The sequence below is a fragment of the Heterocephalus glaber genome, unplaced genomic scaffold (assembly GCF_053883595.1).
Source record: "Heterocephalus glaber isolate CG9 unplaced genomic scaffold, H.glaber_assembly_v1.0 deba00001764, whole genome shotgun sequence".
Lineage (NCBI taxonomy): Eukaryota > Metazoa > Chordata > Mammalia > Rodentia > Bathyergidae > Heterocephalus > Heterocephalus glaber.
The window spans coordinates 6,117,300-6,143,176 of NW_028258461.1; the positions used below are offsets into that span (position 1 = coordinate 6,117,300).

The window sequence follows — 25,877 nt, forward strand, 5'->3', positions numbered from 1 at the left end:
CACTGTCTGAAATCAGTGATGTCCAATAGAACTTTCTGGAGTGACAGAAATGTTCTATATCCATGTGATCAACATGGTCAGCATGTGGATACAAATGTGCCTAGAAAAACTGAGAAACTCAATTTTCAATTTTACTTAATTTCAAGAAATAAAATTTAAATTAGCTACATGTGACTATCCCTACTCTAGGTCATCCCTGTGGCTACCTTCCTGGACAAAGGCAACTCTGCACAATAAACTCACACACACACACACACCCCACTCACAAAAGGGGAAAAAGTTTGGAGCAGATGATCCAGGTGAGTGATCCCCTTTGCTGAGCATTGTAGTAGCTGGGGACTGGCTCAGCAAACCTGGAACTTAGACTCTATTGCTTCATTTGAATACCTTTTCCATTTCCACCATTTCCTCCCCCAGGAGATCTGAGATAATCCTCCCCTACAATAAGTTGCCCACATGTGGCCACTGCCATTTCTCACTGGCTTAAGAACCGAAAGATAAAATACTTTGCCATGTAAAACAGAAAGGAGAAAACAGAAAACCGGAAAGTCCTCAAGACTCTTTCCTACAGGAGCTATATATGGGTGGGGGAGGGGATGACACTTTGGAACACAGGGCCAAGATTCTGGAGGTTTGTCTGCTGTGGTAAGGGACAAATACAAACACCTCCCCTTCCTGGTTGTATGATCCTGAGCAAGTCATTTCACTCTGAGCTTTTGTGCCTTTCCTTGTAAAAAAAAAAAAAAAAATGGGGGGGGGACAACAAATGCTTTGCTTTGAAGAGTGACTGTGAAAGTAGATCCCAGAAATTCTCTGGAAAACCCTAAAGCTCCACATCAGTATTCCATGCTGTTAGTCCACTGCTAGCAAGTCTCACACATGGCTAGCATCACGCGTGCTTTTTCTTCCAGATTTCAGGTTGAAATGTAGTGGGGGAAGAAAGCACCAGGGAAGCTTCTGTCAATGCTGCTGTCGCCCTCACGGATGGCTATGGGGTCCTCTGAGCTCTGACTTCACAGTCTAAAAACAAAATGTGACTTTAAGTACTCTACTTGTTCAGGAAAAGAGACTGAAGAAAAGTCAGTACAAGTTTCCAAAAACAAGCCTTATGAAACACTTATTCAATAGATGATACCCAAACAACTAAATTCAGCTAAATGAAATCAAGATTTACATATAAAAGCCCAGCTCAAACTCCAATTAGCAGTTGAGTTTCAAAGTGTGGCTTGGGGAGCAGCATGAGATGAATTTTGCTAGGGTACCAAAGATGTGGCACATTCTGATCTGGGTGGTGGTCACACGAGTATCTACATTTAAAATTTGTCCTCTCTACACTTAACATCTGGGCATCTCACTGAATATAAATTGTACCTCAATGATTTATTCCTTAGTTTCAATTTGCAACTTTTTGTGAGGCTGGGGATGGAACCCCAGCATCTCAGGGTGATGGGCAAACCCTCTGCCATTGAGCTACATCCCCAGGCCTCAATTAGCAAATCTTTTAAAAGATGATCCAATAGAGGTAGAGGTGTAGCCCAGTGGTGCAGGACTTGCCCAGCATGCATGAGGCCCTGGGTTCCATTCCCCCACCCCACAGTATGGAGAGGCAGGAGATAACCCAATACATCTACACAGTATCATAAATGTTTACTTCAAGAAAATAAGGGAACTGGGCCGGGGATTTAGCTCAGTGGTTCCAACCGCTTGCCTTGCAAGCACAAGGACCCGAGTTCGATCCCGGGTACCAAAAAAAAAAAAAAAAAAAAACAAAGAAAATAAGTGAACCAACTGAGGTTGGGGGTGTAAGCTAGTGGTAGAGCGCTTGGCAAGCATGTGTGAAGCTTGAGTTTAATTGCCAGCACCACAAAACCAAAAGCAAAGAAGCTAGCCCAAGGCTACCCAGCTAACTATGGGAAGGTAAGAGACACAGTTAGAATTCCGGTCTCTAGACTCTTAAACCAGTACGGTGTTCCAGTTCCCCAAGATGGGGCTGGGAGCACAGCTCAGTGGTAGAGCACTTAGCCATCATGTGTGAGCCCCTGGGTTTCATCCCCAGCACCATAAAAACACAAGGCCAGTTCTCTAAGAGGCTTCAACAACTACATGAGGAGTATGCTTTAGATTAGGACAACAAAGAACAAACTTGTCTTCTCGGGGTTTATTAACAAATCAGTATCAGGAGCAATTTGTAGCTGGAAGCACTCAGCCAGAAGTGCACTGTAAACACCTCTAGTCTGCTCTCAGTCTTTTCCTCCTGGGCATGCTCCTAATGTTCCCTGATAACAAGCAGGTCAGCCCACATCTGCACCTTCCTTGGCAGAGCCACATTGAGGCCAAGCAGCTTATGGATGGGTGGCCACTAATGAGGGAGAAGGGCTGGGGAAAGGTCGCCTAGGCATTAGCTCCTGCCAACACTTGAGAATAGTGGAAAGAGGGTGAAGGTGTTAAAGATGAAGAAAAACCATAGCTTTAAGAAGTGGATTGCAAAATTCCCTGTAGCCAGCTCCTAACTCAAAGACAAAAACAAAAAAAACCCGCTCCCCTCTGAAAAAAAAAAACAGTTGAAGCCTACAACTCTCTGGAGGTTATCCTCAGAAATCTGAACTACATAGTGAAAAACAGTAAGTGTGAAAACAATGGTAACTCAATGTCTATGAGAAATTATGTTGACTAAGAATGATTAGTGAGATGTAACAAAATAGTTGTAGGATAAAGCTAACATGTAATAAAGGAATTCTAATAGGATGATATTAAAGTATAGAGAAAATATCTCCAACATGGAAAACAACTATCTGTGGACTTAAAAAGTGACCCTCTTCCCGTGAATTTCTGAAATCATGTATTTGCCGTCATCTCAGTGTATTATTTTACCAAACAAATATTTTTTACATATCTTCCTCCTCCAAAGTCCACTTTATTTCAAGAATGTGGAGAAAAAGTAATAATTCAACCCTGACCATCTTGAAGCAAAAATAAGATAGAAATATGAAAAACCTGCCATGTATATGAATTCCAAAAGAGAAAAAAATGCGAATAGTTGTAGCTGAATTTTTCATTACAAACAGCAATCGGGCATCGTTTTAATCAAATTGAGTTTAGATTATAGACTTTCATGTAAAACCTAATTTACTTTGAATTCCCCAGTCATGGCTTGTGTGTGCCTTACAGGACAAGGTTAAAGAGATTACATCTGGGTTCATGTCAGCAGCATCTGCTGGTTAGTCCTCCACATGCTGATTTAATGAGAGGTCAAGCGCTGTCTGTCCAGAGGACTCCTGTTTCAGGCAGATGATTGAAAGAAGTCTTCATTTCCACTGCAACAACTAATGGGGCTTTCAGAAACAAATGCTAGAATGTACGAACTAGTCAGACACTTGTCACCGCGCTGAATTTGCAAGCAGACATTATAGCCAGCCCTATTTTTACAGTCCAAAGAAAGGAAGAAATGTTGCTATTCTGAAATATATCTTTTTTCTTTTTCTTTATTTTATTTTATTTTTTTTTTGATACTGGGGATCGAACTTGGGTCCTTGTGCTTGTGAGGCAGGTGAAATGTATCATTTTAAAAACTGATTTATGCATATTTTCCTAAAATGATATTCATCCTAAAGGGGCTTATTTCTGTGTGACACAATCCCATAAGTAATTGTACAAACAGTATGCATATTATAGAAGGAAAATGCATTAACGAACAACTGCTCATGCTTAATAAACAGGCGAAGACAATACAAAAATCACCCTGAAATTTCTAATACAAATTTTTAAATCATTTAAATTCATTAAAACATTTTCTATTTCAATTCACAAGTTCTTCAGAGAAGAGCTTAAAGATGTTCCTGTAATTACTGTAACAGGAAGGGGTTCAAGCCATTAAAATAATCTTTGGCAATTCAGTGTGATTCCCCTTATTCATGCAGCACTCTTTTCTGAGTGTGCCTGAGTCCCCCTTTGCCTTCTCTCAAATGGTCACTTCTAAGCAGTGTATCACAAAGAGGCTCAAATTCCAAAATCAATCAAGTCATTCTGCCAAAGATGAGGATTTACAATTGAGTAATGTGTAATCATATAAATGCCTTATGATAATTATCTTCCTTTTGAGCATATATTTCTGACCAGGAGCATTAGAAAAAGGAGGGAAATAGGGTAGATGTGGCTCTTGGTATTTTATTGGGATGAAATGGGGAAATCCCAAACATTTTATTTTTATATTGAAACCCACCTTTGCGTATGCCCTACTCATATACCATTGTGCAAAACTAACAACTGGACACAGCTCTTGACAAATCACAGTTTAAATATTCATTTTGAGTATGCATAAAAATTATAATAAGAAGATGGGCAATTTTCTCAACAGGCCTATCATAATCACGAGAAGAACTGATTATTCGTGGTAGGGGATACAGGATGAACAGGTGTTTGGGCTCAAGAGAATACATTAATTTCTCTAATTTCAACAACTGAGATCTCTACTGAAGATGACAGAAGTTTTTCCCTGGCCTGTGTATGTAAGGGAAGCAGGTCTAAGCACATGGGGTTCAACTGGAATTGTTCTGATGTAACTAAGGTTCCATCTACTTCAGGATTTATTACGCTAAGCTTACTTTTCATTCAGTCATAAGTGTGTTGTAAATCTCTATACAAACTCCTGGACCTTTCTCTCAGAGAATAATCAGCAGACTGCAAGGCCAAAGTAGAGTCCCTAACCCTCATGGCATCTGTCACAACTCTCCAACTGCTCCAGAGAATCCTAAGGAAAATAGCCTTGGCTCCAAGGAATGTAAAGGATTAGGATGTTTAGTGACTTAGAAGTTGAGCGATATTGACAATTCTCCCAGTATTTAATCAAACATTTAAGACAAGTTGAAGAGTCAGAAGAGAGTAGTTTAATTTGATGACAGCAAAGGCAAACAAACTGTCTTGTTCAGACAAGTCAATCTCTGGTAGATTGACAGTGCATCTGAAATGTAGTTTCCACTACCCAACAACTCCAGTAGAGAGTGGATTCAGGGCCAACTCAACAAACAGGCAGATGCTCAAATGCATTTCCCTCCAAGCCAGTTTCTTGCCTAATTTTGATAACACATGAAATAAAAATGAATGAAAATAACAGAGATAACATACTATTTTTGGATCCTAGCATGTATGTTGTGCATGAACTATCAAAATGGGCTTGTCATTATTTTCACTTCTAAAGTTATATCCTTTGTGATTTTCCTTGTAGCTCTCTGGAAGCTCAGATGATAAATATAGCTCATAAAACTCAATTGCAAAATACGTTATGGAAACTAGGCTGAATGAATTTTCCTTATTAAGCAAGCACTTTTTAGTTAGGCAGAAGCCTCAGTGCCTCAGTCATCCAACAGATCCATTGCTGGCTGGAATTCTGTCAGCTCTTCTCACTACTTCTCACAGTGTCAAGTGGGGCAGGTGAAACCTGGGCTGTGTAAACTAGAATTTACATGTCAACAGATTGATTTAACATACATTAACATATGTTAATGGAGATATTTTCTGGGGGATGGGTATGCATTTTTGCATAAATTCAAAGTTTGCAAAAATTTGACTTTCCCTTTCAGTGGGAGGAAACCAGTAATTCATTGGATAAGGAATCAGAAATTATTGTCAAGGTGGCCAAACCAAAATAATTCAACATGTTAAACATGTTAGTAACTAAAATATCAATACCAATCAGACTTAGAAAAAGAAACTTCATCTGTGTCAGAGAACCCTGGTTGCTTAAAATTGAAAAGATTTGTCCTTGTCAGCATGAAAACGAAGATTCAAACCTGAGACCTGACTCTTAAGTAGTAAGGTGAGCATCTTGAAGGTAACATCATTCCACATGACCTGTCTTACAGTAGGAGATAGAGGCAGGGTACTAGACAGAGGGTCGACAGATAAACTCACAAGGGAAGGGACCTTGTACACAGCCTTCCACCCGAGCTCTGACCTTTCCCTAAAGTATCTACTCAAACTCTTTGGGTCAAGTGACAACTTCCTAGAAACAGAAATATCATTACTCCTTTTCAGCTTCTGGATTAAGAGTCCCCATTTTACAGAGGAGAAACTCTCAAAGACAAGATGCCCCTTGGTAGCTCAGGCCTAGCAATAGAAAAAGGCTGGATTCCAGGAAGTGAGAACAGCTTTCCTGCAGAATTCATCAGCTCCTCGGGTCCAGATGACCTCCTAGGCATTGTACGGGGAAGGGGGTGGCCCTCTGTGGTCCAGACTTTCCACTACACCCTCCCTTCACGCTCTCTGCTCTCTCCTCTCACTTCTTCTTTTCTTAAAGAAGCACCTGCTCTGGGCAGGGCCCACTGTTAGGCACCTAGGGCACAGGCAGGCCATGCCATTAAAAAGCTCACATCCTCCAGAAGCAGGTCATGGCATCACACAGTGGCCAAGGCGCTCAGGGAGGTCAGTTCGGAATGCTCTGCCTGTACTGAAGAAAGAGCCACTAGCCCCACCCAGGAACAGTGCAACCCCTCTTCCGGAGCTCAAGGCTTGTAGGTTCACTAAAGGTTGCCTCCCCCTCAGTGCGAAGACCTTGGAATTAATTAGTGTGGGGGTGTGCCCTTGGTAAGGTGGGTGGGAAACAGGTAGGAGGGCACCCACTCACTTACCTAAAGCTCCCTGAAAAGTGTAGACAGAACGGCCTGGCCTTAGCAGAGAAACTAACTTTCGCCAAACAAGAAGATAGGGTGTTTCTTTTCTTTAGAATGTTTTTGTATCACTTAACACAGTAAGTCTTACATTTAAACACTGGTATCCAAACAATTGTTTCGGTTTATTTTGCAGTGGGATCTCTTTGCCCCACCACCTGAACCCAAAGCTTCTACAAAAATCCCAACAATAAGAGACAATCAGGGCGGCTCTTGTGTGGAAAGGCATTCTCTGCTGCCTTTCCAAAGAGTCTTCCGGCTACGCTCAAGAATTTCTCCTGTCTCCCTTATTTTCCTATTTCCAGAAACTACCATACTATCTGATAAATAGTGTGAACTAAATTGAATTGAATTGAAAAGCAATGTGAAGGAAGGGAAGAGAAAATGAACACTCCAGAGAGAGTCTGGGTGTATCAATGGAAACAGGAGGGGCAAGTTGCTCAGTAAACTCCTCTTATTTTTGTTTTCTCCAACAGGAAGCAATGGCCCCTCTGGCTAGATATCCACTTCAGGGAGAGCCCAATACTTACTGGGCTGCAACCCTGGAGGTAGAAAAATGGAAAGAAGAAGGGTGGGGGAAGGGAAGGACCAAAGGAAAAAGGAATGGAAAGAAAGCAGAGGGAGGAAGCTGAGAGGAGAGAAAGGATGAGGGGATGGAGGAAGGGAAGGCAGGTGTACTAGATCATTCTTTAAACGCAGCTGAGGCCAGCCTGGCCTGAAAGTGTGACCAGGACAGTTCATCTGTCTTTTTACTTGGTTAACAATTCTACCTTTCCAAGTCCCTTTCTCAATTCCTCTTAGCTAGTTAGTCACCTGCCACCACTCTGAAAGTTAGGGCCTTCCTTTCTTTCTTTTGTTGTTTTTTTTTTTTTTTTTTTTTTGGTACCAGGGATCGAACTCGGGTCCTTGTGCTTGCGGGGCAGGCAGCAAAACCACTGAGCTAAATCCCCAGCCCCGGACCTTCTTTTCTTAATGCTTCCAACCTGGACACACATTAGACTCAGTAGCTAATCACATTTTCCTTAGAATTGTTCCTCTGTAGTGAGGGAACACACAGCGTCACCTTACCAAATTGAGAAGTTTAGTACAGGAGCTTCTCAATTATATATGATAAGACCTGGCCACCAACCAAGCAATGTGCCTCTCTCAGCAGATGGCAAGAGAGCTTTAGAATTGCAACATCTGGAGTCCATCAGAGACTTGAGACAAAACAATGGCGCGAAAGGCAACAGAAAGAGGGGGGTCACTGCCAGAACGTGCTAAGCAGCTGACCCTGCTAAGCTAAAAGATATCAGTAATCTTCATCAAAGCCATTTCTTCCCACATTTGCTTTTCAGAATGAAGAAAGGTTTCCTTAATCACACTCGTTGTCTATACTGTAGAATGTTGCTCACTTGGGGACATATGTCTATATTACTGAGTTGTTATAAGTATTAGAGGGGACTACATATATAAATAGTGCTTTAGTAGGCACTCCATAATAATAGCCATCATTATTGTCATCAGCATTTATTCATTCAACCAGGCAGGAACTCAATAAATATTGATTGACTGTATGAATGAGTGAAAGAAGTCCCTTAAAGCAGGGTGGTCCTATGAAAGCATGCAGACAACTTTGGCAGTTTTCAACCCCGGCTACAAGGTATTATCTCTAATATTTGCTTAAGGCTTCTGTATTTACAGAGCCCTTTCACATAATCTTGGTGTTTTTCATTTAAGTTGAAAACTGCTCCCATATGCAGCAGGCCCAAGCCCCTTCCCCTGCCCTATTTTTTCCATAACACCTATCTTATGATGCACATGTCTTAACCTTATTGTTTACCTGTTTATTGCTTGTCTCCAGACAAATGGAGTATAAGCGCCACAAGAGCAAGGATCTTTGTTTTGTTCCCTAATGTATTCCAAGTGCATAGAAGCTTGTTTAGCAAATAGTAGGTACTCAGTAAACACGGATGGACTATATGAATGAATGAAGGTTCTACAACTCATTGGTTAGGTGGAGAATACAGTTCAGCTCACAGGCTCCTAGCTCTGTGGAAAATGATAAAGTGGGATTGATGGTGAGGGACTACAAAATTACAAACTGTGATGAGGCTTTGGATGGGAAGTCAAAGTGGGAAGAAATCCCCTACGCCTCTTCCAACTCCCCACTGGCCTTAGGCTACGTAAGCTGAAATGCCTGTAGGAGTCTCTCCTTGGGAATATGATTTCAATTTCATGTTCTTAAAAAAACAACTCTCCACTTATAGATGGCATTTTGCAGTTTATAGATGAAAAGCTTTTTCTGTCCTGTCACTTGATTAACATAACCATTGGAGAAGGCAATGGGTATCCCTCCTTAAACAGATGTTCACAGAGAGGCTCCCAGAGGGAAAGCCATGACTCTGGCTTTCTGGTGCAGCACCTCACCTTGCCCTGCTTGTGCATAATTACCAAGACATTTTCTTTTTGGGCGTAATATCTTAGAAAAATTGCAAAGGCCCCTAAATTTCTTCATTATAATGAACGACTAATTTAAAAAATCACTGTAATGATCATGCTCCTGTTCAAAAATTATTGATACACTGTATGTAAATTCTATGGCATACTAGGAAGTTTGCTGGCTCCTCATCGCACAAACAATAAAGCCAAGGTCTCCAACTTGGCCTTCTATATCCTTGACAATTTAGCCTCAAAGTCCACCTTACACAGCTGCAGCCGATTTCACCACGTCCAAAGAACTCTTTGCACCAGCCTACCCCTGTGCCATGGTGCTAGCTGCTTCTTTGCCTGGGATCCTTACCTTCCAAGGCTTATAAAGTACAGCTCACAACTAGAGCCTGCCTTCTCCAAGAATCCTTTCTGGATCAACCCAGACAAAATGGCTTGCTCTCATCTCTACTACCACAGCACCTACACCTTTGCAAATGTCCTGAGGGCTAATGTGTCTCAGGTAATGGAATGAGTTACTGGAGAGCAGCATCTGTCTTCCCTCACTGCCCAGGACAAAGTAACTGATAAAAAGCACTTTCCAAGACTAACCTCAGCCTGGCTTCTTGACTTAATGCATGTAAAAATGGCTGAGCAATCAACCATTCCTTTCCTGCCAGAATGGAAGTTCCTTGACGTCAAATCATAGGTCTAATCTCTACCTGAAACTTGACTATGCTTTCCTTTGTCAACTGTCCTGTGGTCCTCAAAAGTACGGGGTAATAGGCCCAGGGATTTAGCTCAGTGGTTCTGCCGCCTGCCTCAAAAGCGCAAGGTCCAGAGTTCGATCCCTGGTACCATAAAAAAAAAAAAGTAAGGGGTAACTTACCAAAATGAGAGCAAAAAGCAACCACAAAAACACGTTAAGACAGAGCCTCCCTTCTCATTTACAGATTTCTTCCTGCGGACTACCCATTATAAATGTCTCTTTCCAGAGAATTCTAAAAATTGAATTGAATCTCCAAAATCATATGGAAATTATGTCAAGTGAAATATATTAAATCCCTATAAAATAGACTGGAGCAAAACCAAGTTATCTGGATTGAGGGACACTGAGAGAATGGAGAAAACAAAAGATCATGGTGAACAAATGGATGAATAAATGAATGAACTAAGAAATTAGAAAAATCATCTGCATTCTACAATTACATCCAGGGACAGAACATGATTTTTTTTTCTTTTGTGGTACTAGGGATTAAACCCAGGGCCTTACACTCACTAGGCAAGTGTTCTAATAATGGGTTACACCCCGCGCCCCCCCCCCCGCCCCTTCTTTCAGTTGAGACAGATCTCAATAAATTGCCCAGCCTGGCCTTAAACTTGTACTTCTTCTGCCTCAACCTTCAGAGTAGCTGAGATTACAGGCATGTACCACACCATGACACCTGGCTAGAAAGTGATTCTCATTAGGTTGCATTTGAGCTGATAAGAAACAACCAATTTAACAATCAAACAATGAGTGTTTACTGACTCCCAGACTATACCTAGTTATATATCAAGGGTCTTCACATACACTATTTTATCCAGTATTCACACTCACCCTGACAGACACACTCCTTGGCTAGAATGAGCATTCTAATCCACAAATCTGACCATGACACCCTGCCTAAAACCCTTCAAAGTGATGTGGTGACTCTGGGCCTGGATTGATAAAGCCTCTCTTCTGGACAGGCATCTCTGAAGTCCATTAAAATTAGGAAAGACAATCATTCGAAGACTCTAGAGGTTGATCGAAGGGCGCACAATAAATTGACAAGCATTTATTCCAAAAAATCTACAGAAACTCAAACACATGTGCGTGATCTTCTACAGTATGATACTAGACATTCAAGCTAAGAGCTGTATCCCCCACCAAGAGCTGCAGTTTACAGCTCTGAAACTAAGATTCATATAATTTAAATGACATTTTAAGTAGAACTCTGAACCCAATTTCATCAGGGCTTGCTCCTGATACTGAGAATTAATATAAAGGCAGAGGAGAGGGCCGGGGATTTAGCTCAGTGGTTCCGCTGCCTGCCTCACAAGTGCAGGGCCCCGAGCTCAATACCAGGTACCAAAAGCAAAACCAAAAATAAAAAAAAAAAGAGAGAGAGAGAGTGAGGGAGATGTTCTGTGAAAGGCAGAGGAGAAAAATGCTTCAGATTAGAGATGTTACTACAGGATGTCTTCCTAATTCTAATCTCCAATTTTTGTATCCCTTCCCTTGGCAGCAAAGAATTTGTGTCAGTCCTTTGGAGTCCCCTCCTTGGTTATAGCTGGAAGTGTGAGGCAGATCCAGGACGGCAGCACAAGGTTCAAGAAGCTCTAATGCACATAGATATCCACTATTTTGCTCATTCTGGGATCCAAAGCATTGGTGCCACCAAATAGGTCATAGGACTGTGTGCAAACTATAAGAAGGTGCTGCTTTGGGTGCATCCCATCCCTTGGGTAGATGGCGTGGTGAGTGAAGAATGTCTTTGTGATCTCCTTCTTCCACACAAATGCAAGCCTATGCCAAGGCACACACCTCAGCAAGGGGAACATGGGGCATCTGTGCCCCCTTCCTGCCTCCCCAGTACCTCTGTGGATAAAATCAGTAGGGTGGCCAGGACACCAGCAAAAGGGTGGGGGAGAAAATATTAGCAAGACATCTATTACCTCAAGAAATTCCCAGAAAGCTCACCTAGAATGCAGTGCATGTTGGGGCCAGGGATTTAGCTCAGTGGTTTTGCCGCCTGCTACGCAAGCACAAGGACCCGAGTTCGATCTCCGGTACCAAAAAAAAAAAAAAAAAAAGAATGCAGTGCATGTAGCTGGTGCACCCGGACTGCAGTGCCTTTTGGCCTCTCTCCACTTCTAACCCCAGAGCCTTTCCTCCTGGGCCAGCCTGTTGCAGACTGAGACATGTTCTCTTGTGGAAAGGAACTAAAGTCTTTTAGCTTGGTTCAGATTCTACCAGGATTTGCTGCCAGAGGTAAGAGCTGACAACTCACACTAGTACAACTAGAAGACTGGCCGTTTCTGAAAAATATCAAGGACCAAGGCTTTCCTTGGGCTTACTTAGTACTAAAAATGGCAACAAAAGGGAAGAATGAGAAGGCACTGCCAGCAAATTGGATGCTGGGTCATCAGACTCCTTTGCTATGACCTTCAATGTGAGGCCCAGCTGGCCCAGCTGATCAACCAAATGCAAGATTCTTTTGACTTCTAAGAAAAAAAGGAAATAAGCATGACTATGAGAGATCACTGTGCGCTGTCTGAGAAGTTCACACTGGAGTATTTGTTTACCTACTTACTCTTCAACCTGACTCAGTGTGGACTTCAATGTTTCTAATTAGCACACCTTAAGACCTGGCAATGTCTCTCTCAGGCCTCCTTATGAACCAACAACCTAGAAATGCAGAGTCCCTCATTGTGCTCCCTCTGCTATTTGTCACTGTTCACTCTTGATCCTCTTGCTTCAACCTCCCAAGTACTAGGATTACAGGCATGTGGCACCAGGCCAGGCATGACATGCGTCTTAATATGGTATATTCTTAATAACACTGTAGAATGTGCAACTTGCTAATAAATGCACTTATTACCAACGTTTAAACAAACTATAATTTGGTGGAAAGACAACTGAATAAGGAGTCAGGAAGGGTTCTTTCTGCTTTGACTTTGCAAACAATAAGACCCACCATTTTAGACAAGACACTTAATGTTCTTGACTCTATTTTCTTTTTTGTTAAAATATAAATAAATCAGCCTCGTCTATGCTACACTTACAAGACTGCTTTGGTGATAATGACGATGACCATTTACTGAGTCCTATGAGCATGTACCACACATTAAGTTCAATACTTTATTTATATAATTTCATTTATTTTCTACTTTAAGGCATATAATCATTACTTTAAGGCATATAATCAATTTCCATCCTTTTTTTTTTTTCTTTCCAGTGCTAAGGGTCAGACCTGGGGCCTTATATGTACATGCTGCGCGAGTGCTCTACCACTGAGCTACATCTCCAGGCCTTTTTAAAAATTTTATTTGGGGACAGGGTCTCGTTAAGTTGCCAAGGATGGCCTTGAACTTCCAATTCTGCCTCAGGCTCTAAAGTGTCCAGGATTATGAATGTGCACCACCACAGCTGGCTCAATTCTCATCTCTATAGATGATAGTGAAGCTCAGAGAAGTTAAGTAACTTCTATTAAGTAGCAGGGTAGAATTCCAACCCAGATTTGGGCTCATAACCATTTTTCTGTGCTTTTTTTTTTTTTTTTTGGTACCAGGGATCGAACTCGGGTCCTTGCACTTGTGCAGCAGGCAGTGAAACCATTGAGCTAAATCCCTGGCCAAAATGTATAGTTTAATCACAGTTTTGTTTTGTTTTGTTTTTTTGGTACCGGGGATTGAACTCAGGACCTTGCGCTTTGGAGACAGGCCGCCGGAACCACTGAGCTAAATCCCTGACCCTGTGGTTCATTTTTATCCATCCAAGCCCTACCTATACTTTCGACAAGAATTCTAAAGAGGAGTAAAAGTTTCAGGCTAGTTCTCTTTCTTCAAATGCAATGGCACAGACAAACTCCACAGTTGTTCTTAACCTGAACTGAAGTCTCTCTTATTTAAAAATGATTTTTGTAATACTCTGAGTCTTTTTAGAAGCCACTGTAGGAATGATAAGACTTGAATCTCTGCTAGTGATTAGTACTATTTTTTTTTCATTCCACTTGGTCAGTTGTGCCTATTTCTGAGGCCTTAGAGAAAATATAAAAGCTATGAAATTTGAAAAAGACTTCTTTCGTAATTCAACCAGACTCCTGATGCAAGCTGCAAAAAAAAAAAAAAAAAAAAAAACCATAAAACTTTCTATTGAGCTCTGAAAAAATTCAACCTTACATTTTAAGTAAAATTAAAGTACATAAGATCTATATTCCATTAATTGTATGTTTTCAACTGCAGGCATGTCTCTATTATAAAGATATTTTATGTCAGAATTAAACATAAGAAGCTCCTCTATCACAAACAAAAAACACCTCATCTCAATGAGTGCTCTCCAGAAAGCCTTCAAAGAAACAATTTCAATTGACTGTGCTGAATGGAGGAGAATGCAGTGTAAAACTGAGGCCATGGAATGACTGGTTCACTTTTTAATTCCATTCAAAGAGGATTCATCAAATACTATGATTCATAAACATCTGTGCTAGCCCTGTAAGGGGTAAGGAAAGTGAAACACAGTCTAATTTTCTCCATACTAAAAAAAAAAAAAAAAAAAAAAAAGTTCAATCCTATTTGGACCATAAGAAAGCTCAGTTGGAAAACAAGGCTTTTTAAAAAAAATCAAGGTCTTTCTATGCTGTCCAGGCTGGCCTTGAACTCTAAGTGATTATTTTTTATTTATTTTTTTGATGAGGGAAAGTTCTTTTTTTTTTTTTGTTAAATTCTTTTATTGGTACATTTTAGGTATACAACACAATTACATTTCTCATTGGGAATTGTACCTTTACATAATGCATCTTGGTTCTTATTTTTTCCCCATTCCTAGCCCTCCATTCACCCCCTCCACCCTTCCCTATTTACAAAGACTTTATTTCCATTTTTTCCATTTCTCAGCATTTGTCCTTTCCCTTCTTTCCTTTCCCCTGCCCCTCCCACTACCCCTGCCCCTCCCACTACCCCTACCCCTTTGGACCTTTCTTCCTATTTTGCATTATGGATTATTCATTCTAATCATTGGTACATTTTAGGTATACAATATAATAACATTCATCATTGGAAATTTGCACCTTTACATAATCTCTCTTGTTCTTATTTTTCACCCTTGCTCAGCCCTCCCTTCAACCCCTCCATTCCTCCCTATTTACAAAGATTTTGTTCCTATTTTTCCATTTTCTCCTATTAATCCCATTCCCTTCTATCCTTTCCCCTACCCCTCCCACTTCCTTCCCCTTTGCCCCTTTTCTTCCTATTTCACATTGCCTATTATACATTTTAGTCCTTATTTACACTTTCAGTTTCTCACACCAGAGAAACTATTCTGTATTTATACATGTGTGTCCTATTTATTTCACTTAAGAGTATCACCTCAATGTGCATCCACTTAGCTATAAATGTCTAATTTCTCATTTTTGATGGCTGAGTAGTACTCCATTTTATAAAAAAAATCAAACGCATTTTCTTTATCCAGTCTCCAGTTGATGGGCATTTGGGCTGTTTCCAAGTTTTAGCTATCACAAACTGTGCTGCTATGAACATGGGTGCACATATGTCACTGTGGTATGATTCTTTTAATTCTTTGGGGAAGATCCCCAGCAGTGGAATATCAAGGTCAAATGGGACTTCCAGTCCTAGTTCTTTGAGGTATCTGTGGGGAAAGAGGAACTCTAAGTGATTCTTATAATTCAGCTTTTGGAGTGCTGGGATTACAAGCTGTATTGCTATATTGGTCAGCTTTCTCATCGTGTAGATACAATACCCAACCCCACAACTTAAAGGAGAGCTTTAATTTGCTCGCAATTTCAGAGGTTTTTCAGCCCATGTTTGGCTGGCTCCAAGGCAGGAACATCAAGGTGGGAAGGAAGAGTGGAGCAAAGGTGCTTGCTTAGTTCATGGTAGCCAGAAAGCAGGGCAGGGGAAGAGTGCCAGAGAGAATGAAGCCAGACACCAGACACATACCCCAAGGCTACCATGACCTCCATGACCCAGGGACACATCTAGAAGTATGCTCCACCAATCCCTGGGGCAGATTCTAAAGCCAACCAAGTTGACACTCCACCCTAACTGCTGCATAGGTATACACTATTATGCCCAGCTTGAACAACAAGGACAACCATCAATTGAGTTTGCTCTACCCTAAGCAGAGAGGGGTGCCTTCAGCTGCACCATCTTGAATCTCCATCCTAATCCAGTGAATAAGACTTGACTACCTACCTCTTTCTGATGAGAAAAACTAAAGTTCAGGGAGATTAATAAACATCCATATAGTAAGTGCTTCAACTCAAGTTCAAATTCAGGTTTAGTGGACCAACCCATTGCCACCATGTTTGTTTTTCTACGCCACAACTTCCCTAAAGTGAAGATGCATAATAAACACCAAGTTTGGAGTTAGAGATAAATTAGGCTCTGAATTTTAACTCTTAGTGATTTACTGGAAGCTAATAAAATGCCTGTTTAGAGCATAGCTGAGGCTAAGGCAGTCAGGACAGGCACCTAGGACACAAAACTTGAAGAGGCACGTTGCCAGTGTCATGGAAGAGCCTGTATTGAAATATTTGAAACAAAGTACCAGCAAATACTCGGCCATATTCTTGACCAGGAGACCAGGGAATGTCTTAACATATTCAAACCCTAAGTTCTGTCCTCTTAACAGTTAAAGCACAACGAATTTCATTATAATGATAAGAAGATATTCTTATTTAACCCAGAGTTGCACTTGCATGACCCTAAGTGTCTCACACTAACTGCCTTAGTAATCCTAGCCCTGATCTGGAGACTCACCCTCTCCTTCCTGTCACAACTTCAGCATTCTAGGGCTGGGTTGGAGAGGAAAAATTCACTGGCAACTAATGATGATGATGATGATAGATGTCATCATGTGAGTGCCTATCCATTTTACATTTATGCCTGAGTATCATCTCCCACAGAGGCCTTTCCTCAGCACTCTAAAACATCAACTCACATTACTCTCAAGGCCTGTATTCTGCTTTGTCTTTCTAGCACTTATTACTTTCAGACACATATCATTTATTCCTTCCTTTATGTTTATTGTTCTTGTTCCCCACTAGAATGTAAGTTCAATGAGTATTAGGACTTTGCTTAATTCACTGTCATAACCCAAGGTCTTGAAGAGTGCCAGCCTATAGTAGACCCTCCATAAAATGTGTCAGTTACTTAAAGACCTTGCCTACCTCCCTGTGACCTTAGTGCCTCTGCTCTTATTCACTGAGATCTAAACCAAGATCTACTGGTGCAAGCCAGAGCTTCAGAACAAGGATTCTGCCCTGGGACATTTCTTCTCAAGCATTAGGATCCTTTCATTTTCCTGATTTTAAAAAGGAAACAGCTAGGGGTGGTGGCCCATGCCTGTAATCCCAGCTACTCAGGAAGCTGAAGCAGAAGGGTTATAAGTACAAGCTCAAGGTAGGCAACTTACCAAGACCCTGTCTCAAAAACAATTTTTTTTAAAAAAAGCTGGGCATATAGCTCAGTACAAAGTCCCTGGTTTCAGTCCCAAGTACCACACACACACACATACACACACACACACACACAATAAATGGACACACTGAGTCTCTATTTTGGGTTGACATCCTAAAAAACAGCTTTCTACTCCTCTCTTGAAGATGCAGTCCGCTTCTAAAGCTGCACTTAAAGCTCAGGTCTCTGCCAACAGTTTCACTATTCCCCTCAGCTCCAATTCAGTTGCCCACTATATCATATATTTGATTCCTTCCAAAACGAACATAAGCTCTGCAATATATGAGATGAAACTCACTGAAATACTTAAGCAGCTCTTGGTTTGGACAAAGGTACGACTGGAGACCACACACTGCCAACACCTGCTACCAAATCTCACCTAGGGAAGGTGCCAATTTTCCCTCAGCTCTTTGTGGAACTCCTTCTCTCTCTGTGAAAATAGGCACCATCATATGCAGTAGACAGGAGGAACAGTCTTACCTTTGCATACTGATAAGATAACATTCTCTATTATAGAAGCCTGATGATAGGGAGAGTAAAGGGATTTGTTTGTCAAGGAAGATTCCCTTCTTCCAGTTGCCAAGGAAATCAGGTACAGCAGCTCTATACTCTTTGCCAAAATGCTTTTAGGAACTGTGTTCTGACATCCATTTGAACAAAGCAACAAAGAAGCTAGTGCTCAAAAGCAAAAAACAAACAACCAGTTTCCTTGATATCAAAAATATAGCAGAAGCCATCATATGGAAACATCTATCCTCAACGAGGAATGCATATTGAAAAGAGGAGCTCTCTTAGTCAACATTCCAATGACAAAATACGGAAGAAAAACAACTTGAAGGGAAGAAAGATTTATTTTGGCTCATGGTTCCAGAGGTTTTAGTCCATAGTCACTTGGCCCCATCACTTTGGGCCTGTGGTGAGACTAGTAAGGAGTACGTACCAGAGCAAAGCTGCTCATTTCATGGCAGCCAGAAAGTAGACAGAGGGAAAGAGGAGGGGGCAGAGTCTCATTATCCCCTTGAACTGTGTTCAATAGTTCACCAAATAACCTCACTTCTGCCAAGTAGGCTCCACCTCCTAAAAGTTCCAGCACCTCCCACTAGCCCTATCCTGGGGACCAAGCCCTTAACACATGACCTTTTAGATATTTAAGATCCAGACCATAACAGGAGCAAAAGAGGCACTATGGTAGCAACTTTTTGTGGTTGTTCTTTAGAAATGCATTGAATAGCCATCCTAGTGGCTCTACTGTGCCCATCCCTTCTAAGTTAGCCAGCTATCTCTCTTTAAAGTTGTCTTTAAGGATAGAGAATGATACCCCTCAGGGACAAGTTCATGGCTACTGTGCTGTTTTATTTAAATGACTTTATAGTTATGTAAAAATATCTCCTTAATTTGTGAATCAACTATCTTAACTGTATTTCAAAAACTTTTTGGGGGGCCCGGGATTTGTTCCGCTGCCGCCTGCCTCCAAAGCAGTTCGCTCCCCCGTACCAAAAAAAAAAAAAGAACCAAACTGTTCAAACTGGGGTTTTTTTGTTGTTGTTTTTGTGTTTTTGGTACGGAGGATGAAACTCAGGACCTTGCGCTTGTGAGGCAGGCCCAGTGCCACTGAGCTAAATCCCTAGCCCTTAAAAACTGTTTTTAAAAAGTCATTTTCTTAGCACAATCACAAACACTAAGAACCCCCAAACAACTCTATTGGATTGCACTACTGTTTACCTCTTCAGGGAATGTACACAGTGATTTATAAAGATCAAGTAAGTATTTTCTTTCAAAGGAAGTAAAGCCTTTCTAGGCCATAACTCTCAGGTGATGTATCTAGACCATACATTAAAAGGCTTGCTAGGACTCACTGGTATTATTAATGAATAGGTTTCGCATGTTACCACTTCATGTATGCTGAAAGGTTTTATTTTGTAGCACACAACTGAAGCAGGATGGGTTTTTTCCTTGCAGGCAAGATAATGTCATCCAAACGGTGAAGAAAGTATTTTTAAATGAAATTATATCTAATGACACCAACCAATGGGGCTAGCAAATTTCAAAATTCATATTTTTAAAATATAGAAATGCATATACCCCATTATAGTGTAAAGGGCACGGAAAAATTACCTAGAGATGGGCTGAGCTGCACGAACAATTGGAAACAATACTGAAAGCTGCTCATTTATGTCCCTCTCTCTCCCTGTCATCACCTCATGTGGGCCTTCCAGTGATGGACCAAAAAATATAGGAAAACAAAAAAAAGCAGGGTTTTCAATATGGTTTTTCTCTGAGGGACAATAAAAACATTAAACTTCATACATTTAAGTGTCTGTGTACCGAATGGTAGCTCTTTCATGGGAGTCCAGCTTGGGTTTTGTCTGGATGGGGACTAGGGAGGGAGTCTGTGAGTAACCTCAGAGTCATTTAAAATATATAGTATTAGCTAATTGATGAGAGGACTAAAAACAATAGTAAGTAGACAGCCTGGCTGTGAGCCAGGAGCAAGGCTTTATGGTGAAAGCGAGTTTACATTAGAGGCCTGTTTTTCCCTTTTCCTTATATGAAATGAACAGCTGTAATTGAAAAGCAAGGAGCTCTATGGTTTATAGAAATAGGTGTTGTGAAGAGCCTTGGCCGTCTAATTTTCTTCCTATTGCAGGGCAGGCTTCCATTGTCTGTTTTTTAGAGCTAATTTCTTTTCTGATCAAAAGGCCCACGTTGTTGAAAAGGTAGTAATGACTATTCATTTGGCTGAAGCCTCCATTCTCCAGACTGCGAGCTTTATTTAGAAATGGCTATTTCTTTTTAAAAGGAAAAGTTCATTTATGTCCTCTATAATGTCAATTAAAGTAGAATATATTTTAATTATTTATCCTGAGGAGAAACCTTTTAGGAACTTAATTTAGTATGCCTATGCTATGCAGACACTACAATATGTGAATGTGGAATGATATCTAGGCACATGGGTTTTATTTTATTTTACCAGTAATGAATAGTTTATTTGCAACTAATTAACAAGTTAAATCGGCACAATTAGTGTCTGATTTCTTTAATAATATAACTCATAAAAGGATAGCCATTGGAACTAGAAAATAAGGTTGGTTGTTGGCTTTGTAAAGAAACCATTCCACAAAAGGGGCAGTTTTTTCCCCTTAGAAAGGGTTATTGGGACGTTCTTCCCGCTGCTTTTTCAAATGAAAGCTAGGCTGTGCTGGGGGAGGAAATATGTTAAAACAAAACAAAACAAAAAACATGGGGAGACCGTGTTAAATACACAAACATCACATTAGCAAAGCCCCCAAGTCCTAACCTGGTGACGCCTTCCGAAGAAAGGGAATTGGGGTGACAGAGGCCTAGACGCCCATAAGACAGCGCGGCTAGGCCTCCGACAGACCTGCGTCGCGACTTCTGGCTGCTGTCCCGCGGGGAACCGAGCCGGCCCGAGGATAAGCATCCTCCGTGTCCGCCAAGAGCGGCAAGTCAGCCGTTCCCGGACCGCGTCCTTTGCCCGGTTCTCCGTGGAGAGCGGCGGCCCCGGCTCTCCGCAGTCCGGACACTCAGATCGCGGCGCTGGGATGCGCGACAGCCAGGGCTCCGGGCACGCGGGCGCCACTCCGTCCGCCCCTGGCTCGCTTGGCTCGGCGCCGCCGCGGGCAAGCGCGCGCCTGGGAGGGGATGAGCGTGGCCCCCGCGGGCCGGGGCGCCGCTACCCGGAGCAGGCCGGGCCCTCCGAGAGGACAGTGCGCCCGCGGGGTCAGCCAGCCAGATGCTGGGAGCGCTGGGTGAGATTTCCTGTGCTCACAGTCCCAGTCCTCCTGAGCTTTCCCAAGCCGCCTCCACTTTCTGAGGCAGGCGGAGCGGGAAAGGGCAGGGTCTCCCACACGGTACTTGGTGCGCAGCTTAGTTAGTACACGGTGGGTTACCACAGAAGTTTAGTGTGATCAGGATAAATGACTGCAGAGAAGGAGGAGGACATAGCAATTCTACTCATCGAATTCCAGGGCTCCCCACTTGCTTTGAGAAAGAAAGAGAGAAAGAGAGGAAGGGAGGAAGGGAGGAAGGAAGGAAGGGAGGGAGGGAGGGAGGGAGGAAGGGAGGGGGAGGGAGACAGAGAGTAAAGAAAGAAAGGAAGGAAGGAAGGAAGAAAAAGAAGGAAAGAAAGAAGCAAGCGATGAGCTAGCTGGATGCTGAGTTGAGATTCTGCATTTTCTCCAGGATGCTCTACCCACCCCCACCCCCGGCCAACATCCTGCACCCCCTGTGGCTGAGGCAGACGTCCTGCCTTGCACCCTGGAAGTGCCTGGCGATCCACTGAGTTTCCAAGCACCCTTGTCGGGGAGGGTTGTCAGGCCTGGTGGCCTCCTGCTCTTCTCTATGTGAACACCTGTGTGAAATTGTGAAGCCTTGGAATAACTCAACATCACGCACTAATAACGATTTTAAAATCATTTTTCAGACCCCAGCTTCCTATAGGTCCTCTCCCTTGGGCAGTTCGGAAGGCAGTGGAGAAAGAGACAGGACCCGGGAGCAAGCAGGTGGGCCTAGCAGCAGGGTGACGATTTGGGAATCTGCTGCGCAGGGCTGCGGGTTTGAGGGTTTGCAGAAAGTTATGGGGTTGGACCTAAACGTGGGCAGGGAGGCAAAGCGGGAGATGCTGGTGGCTAGGAATGCCCTCTAGAAATGGGACTAGCTTCTGGTCAGAGCATCCTTTCCTCCGGGGAGGGAGTGATGTTCTGGGGGTGAAGTTGGCGAGAGGGCGCTTTAAGCAAAGGTGGTCAAATTCTTGTCAGTTGCCCGCAGGAATGGAAAAGAGAGCATCTTAATACCCTGTAGGCCAAAGCAGTCTCTACAACTGAGCTCGGCGGTGTGGGCCAGGGGGACTCCAGTGCATCCTTGAACCACAGCTTAGCTAACTCTGTCCCCTCCCCGAAATGAGCTACACCACAGTACAAGGGAATACTGTTGTATCATCAACATGATACTTTTGTGGTGCCATATCATCATATGCCTTGGAGCTCCTAGCCACCCCCCCCCACCGCCATTTCTTCCCTGAGGATTGAACCCAGGGCCTTGGTACCAAGCCACACATCCTCGGTCCCTTTTAAACTTTTACATTTTGAGACAGGGTCCTCTAAGTTTCAAAGTTGCCTGGCTGGCCTTGAATTCATGATCTTCCTGCTTCGGCCTACTACAGTGCTGTCTTTATTTATTTTTAAGAGACTTTAACCTGATTATTGTTCACAGACTTAAATGCCCAACCTTGGACCTTCAGCTCCTTCATACGTAGACTTGTAAGAAAAATGGTTTCCTTTGGAAGCTGAGGGAACGTGCATCAGGTTGGCAGGGTGGAAAGTCGGTGGGGTTTCTAAAGAATATCCTAGCAACTGGAAGGTTCTGTCTCTTCCACCGTTGGAGTAATAATGACCTTTCCAACTGTTTTTACAAAAGATGTTTCTACAATACACCCATGCCTCTAATTTCTTGCTCAAGGCCCTTAATATGTGGCATAAATACACAGTCTTCGGGAAACACGTAGTCAAAGGATGTTCTCAAGGAAGAAATAAGAATGACTGCTGTTAGAACGATAAACTTTCTTTGCGTACTGGAAAGCAAAGGGACGGGGGGGGGGGGGGGGGGGGGGGGGGCTCCAGGATAAGTCCTTCTGGATTCCTCAAAGGCCGGCCCAGCGAGGGGGCTAGAATGCAGTTGAGAAACATAAAAAGGAAAAGTCAGGGCTCTCTGGAGGGCCGCTTGCTGACCTCAGCTGGCCGGAGTAAACCCCAATAAGGCCCATCTCCCCCATCCCCCAGCGGGCACCTAGGCAATCTGCCTCTCCGCACCTAGCATGCAGAAGGCCCACCTGCCAGGAGACTGGGTCCTAATCCGGCCGGGACCCTAAAAAAATTTCTCCCATGAGCTATTCCTGCAAAAGAATCCACACGGGACAGCCCCTCCCAGGAAGCATACTTGCCAAGGCATACTTTGTGGATCTGAGGCCCTTGGAACATCCCTGTGATTTCTGACAAGCTTTATGGGCAGGAGGAAGCCAGAACGGGTGCCCTATGTACCCAGTCACTTGGCCCAGTCACGCTAGAGCCTGGATGCCTGGAGTTTGGGGATAACCCGCCCTCTAAGGCGGCCACCACTTTGGTCCCGCAGTCAAGCCGCTGTCTCTCTTTCTAAGGTTGGGGCGACCTAGCTCTAGCTCCGGAGGGTGAGAAAGGAGGGAAACACTGAGTGAAGTTTCTAACTGAAACCAACAAACGGCGCTATTGTCGCGCCCTGCGTCCTGGGAGCCCCAAGCCCGGCCCAGATGGAGGGAGCCTTAGCTCTCTTGGGAGCGCCGGAGGCTGGGATGGGGAAGGGCGATAGGCTGTGTTCCCGGGGCTCGGATCCAGGCTTCGGCGTGCCACCCACCGGCTCCTGGGAGCCCCAGAGCTCGAGTGCTGCCCAGGGCGCCCTCTTCTCCCCAGGAGGTTGCAAAAGACCCGTCCTGGGTCCCTCCGCATTCTGCTTTCCTTGATGGAAAACTCCGGCCTCTGGGTGCGGAGTGCACGCCAGAGAGACAGCAGTTCACGCCTCGCCAGCCGCCCTGCCTCCCCGAGCCCTCTCCAGAACCGAGGCCACTTGGGCAATGCCACCTGCCGCGCGCCACTTTTCCAAACCACAGCTGAGCAGGTGCCCGACTCCTCACAGCTGGACGGGCCAAGAGAACTGTTTCCTCCGGCCCTTCCTCCTCACCTCCCCAGGCCCACAAGGCTAACCTTGCTTGTCTACTGAAGTGGGAGTTCGGGCTCAAAGTTTCCTCGGAAGTTTCGTGGGAAATTCGGCTTGGCGCTTCGGGCTGCGCCTACCACCCCCAAAGTCCCGAGGCTCGGAGATCCGTTTAATCACAGCCACCGCGGGAAGCTGAAGGAGTGGGAGAGGGTGCCTGATCCTGGCGAAAGACCTTTGTAAATCCGGCAAGAAGATATAATGTGAAAAGGAGCTAAACCACGGACTAGGTGTAATCCAGTGACAACCAGCCGCCGGGAGGAGAGATTTTGAGGAGGAGCGCGGGACTAGCCCCGCATCCTCTGCCTTGGAAAAGACGCGATCCAGGTGCTGTCACCACGATGGCTTACTTGGTCCTAAAAGTTGGCAAGAGTCCTGACATCTGTCAGGCTACTGGACGCCAGGCCGCGCGCCGGTTGGGTAGTTTCCTAAAACGCTTTTAGCAACAGCCTCGGGGGGCCCAGAAGAGCTCCCGGGGAAGGCGGCAGGAGGGCAGGGGCCACTGCACATCGGCTGGGCTGGCTTCTTTAGGGGACAGTGGATTTGCCTCAGATGAAAACTGACTCTGTCAGCCAGGTTGCTGGGAAAACAGGTGCAGGTGAGGATCGCAGTGCGCGCGCGTCCGAACACAACACTCATTTCTACCCACGCCCGGAACCTAAAGTAAACCAGTTTACTTTCAAACCCAAAAGCCGTGCACCCACTCAACTGGTCGCTACCCTTGGCTGCGGAAGAGTCAGACCAGATAGAAAATAAACTCAAGGGGCCGGTTTCAGAGCCCCAAACTTCCGGAAGGTGATGGGAGCTGAGAGCCGAGATTCAGGCGGCAGCAGTGTGCTTTGCTGAGAGGGGCCGGCCTGAGCTGCGCCCTCCAAGCCGCCGCGGCTTACTTTTTAGTTAGTGCAGGAGAGAAAGGGGGAAGAGCCTGGCGTGCAGGCGTCCGGGGAATCGCTAGGTCTTGCATTAAAGCTAAAAGGCTAGAAGCCTGGGACACGGACACACACACGCGCGCGCGAGCGATTATGTTTTCCTTTTGGTTCCCCACCTTTCCACCGGGTTAAGGGGAGAGGCGAGACCCCACACTGTGTGACACCTTATTTCGGGTTCTGCCACAGCTGTGCAGGTGGCATCTCATTCCCACTTGCTGCCTCCTCGGGCGGCTCCGGGAGTTTCAAATGCTGTGCCACTCGTTTGGGCTGGCGCAGCCAGGGTTCCGGTGCCGCTCCTCTGTGGCAGACAACCCGACAAGCGATGGAAGGTCCTGCTCCGAGTCGCCGCTGGGCTCCAGTTAGGAAGGCTGTAAAACAAGAAAGGAGGGGCGCGGAGTCCGTTAGCAGCGCCTGCTCCCGGGGGAAGCGGCGCTACGGCGGTCCTGGCAGGTGCGTGGCCAGCGGAGGGGCCCGGCCGTCCACTCATAGGACGGCTCCGGCTCCGGCTCCGCTCCGACCACGGTCCCCCCTCCAAGAAACTTTTCTTTCACTCTGAGAGGCTCCGTGTTGCCATGCAAACGGATTTTCCAAGGGGCCCGACCCTCCCCCTCAGGGGCATCGGACTGGAAAAAACGAAATGGCCAGAGAGCAGAGACAAAAAGGGGCCGCTAAGCGGGGGCCGGGAGCGAGAGAGCGGAGGCCGGTTCAGTGCCTCGGACCCACACCTACTCCCCACGCACCGCGAGCGAGTGGCGCCTCCGGGGGCGCGGGCGGGGGCAGTGGGCTGCTCGCGCTGCTGCACACCCCGGGAGAGCCTCACCGGCGGCCGGTGCACTCCGCGGTGCTGAAGCCTGTCTGTCGTGCCGCACCCCGTCACCACCACCGCCTCCCC

The 25,877-nt window shown here is 44.5% G+C and overlaps 1 long non-coding RNA gene across 1 annotated transcript in view; it reads right to left on the bottom strand.

Moving 5' to 3' along the window:
• Positions 1 to 20,866, bottom strand: part of LOC147821096 (uncharacterized) — a 212,488-nt gene extending 191,622 nt beyond the window's left edge. Inside the window, exon 1 of the long non-coding RNA XR_015447652.1 lies at positions 20,593 to 20,866. This is a non-coding gene — a long non-coding RNA (uncharacterized LOC147821096). The remainder of the gene's footprint in view (positions 1 to 20,592) is intronic.
• Positions 20,867 to 25,877: the final 5,011 nt, after the last annotated feature.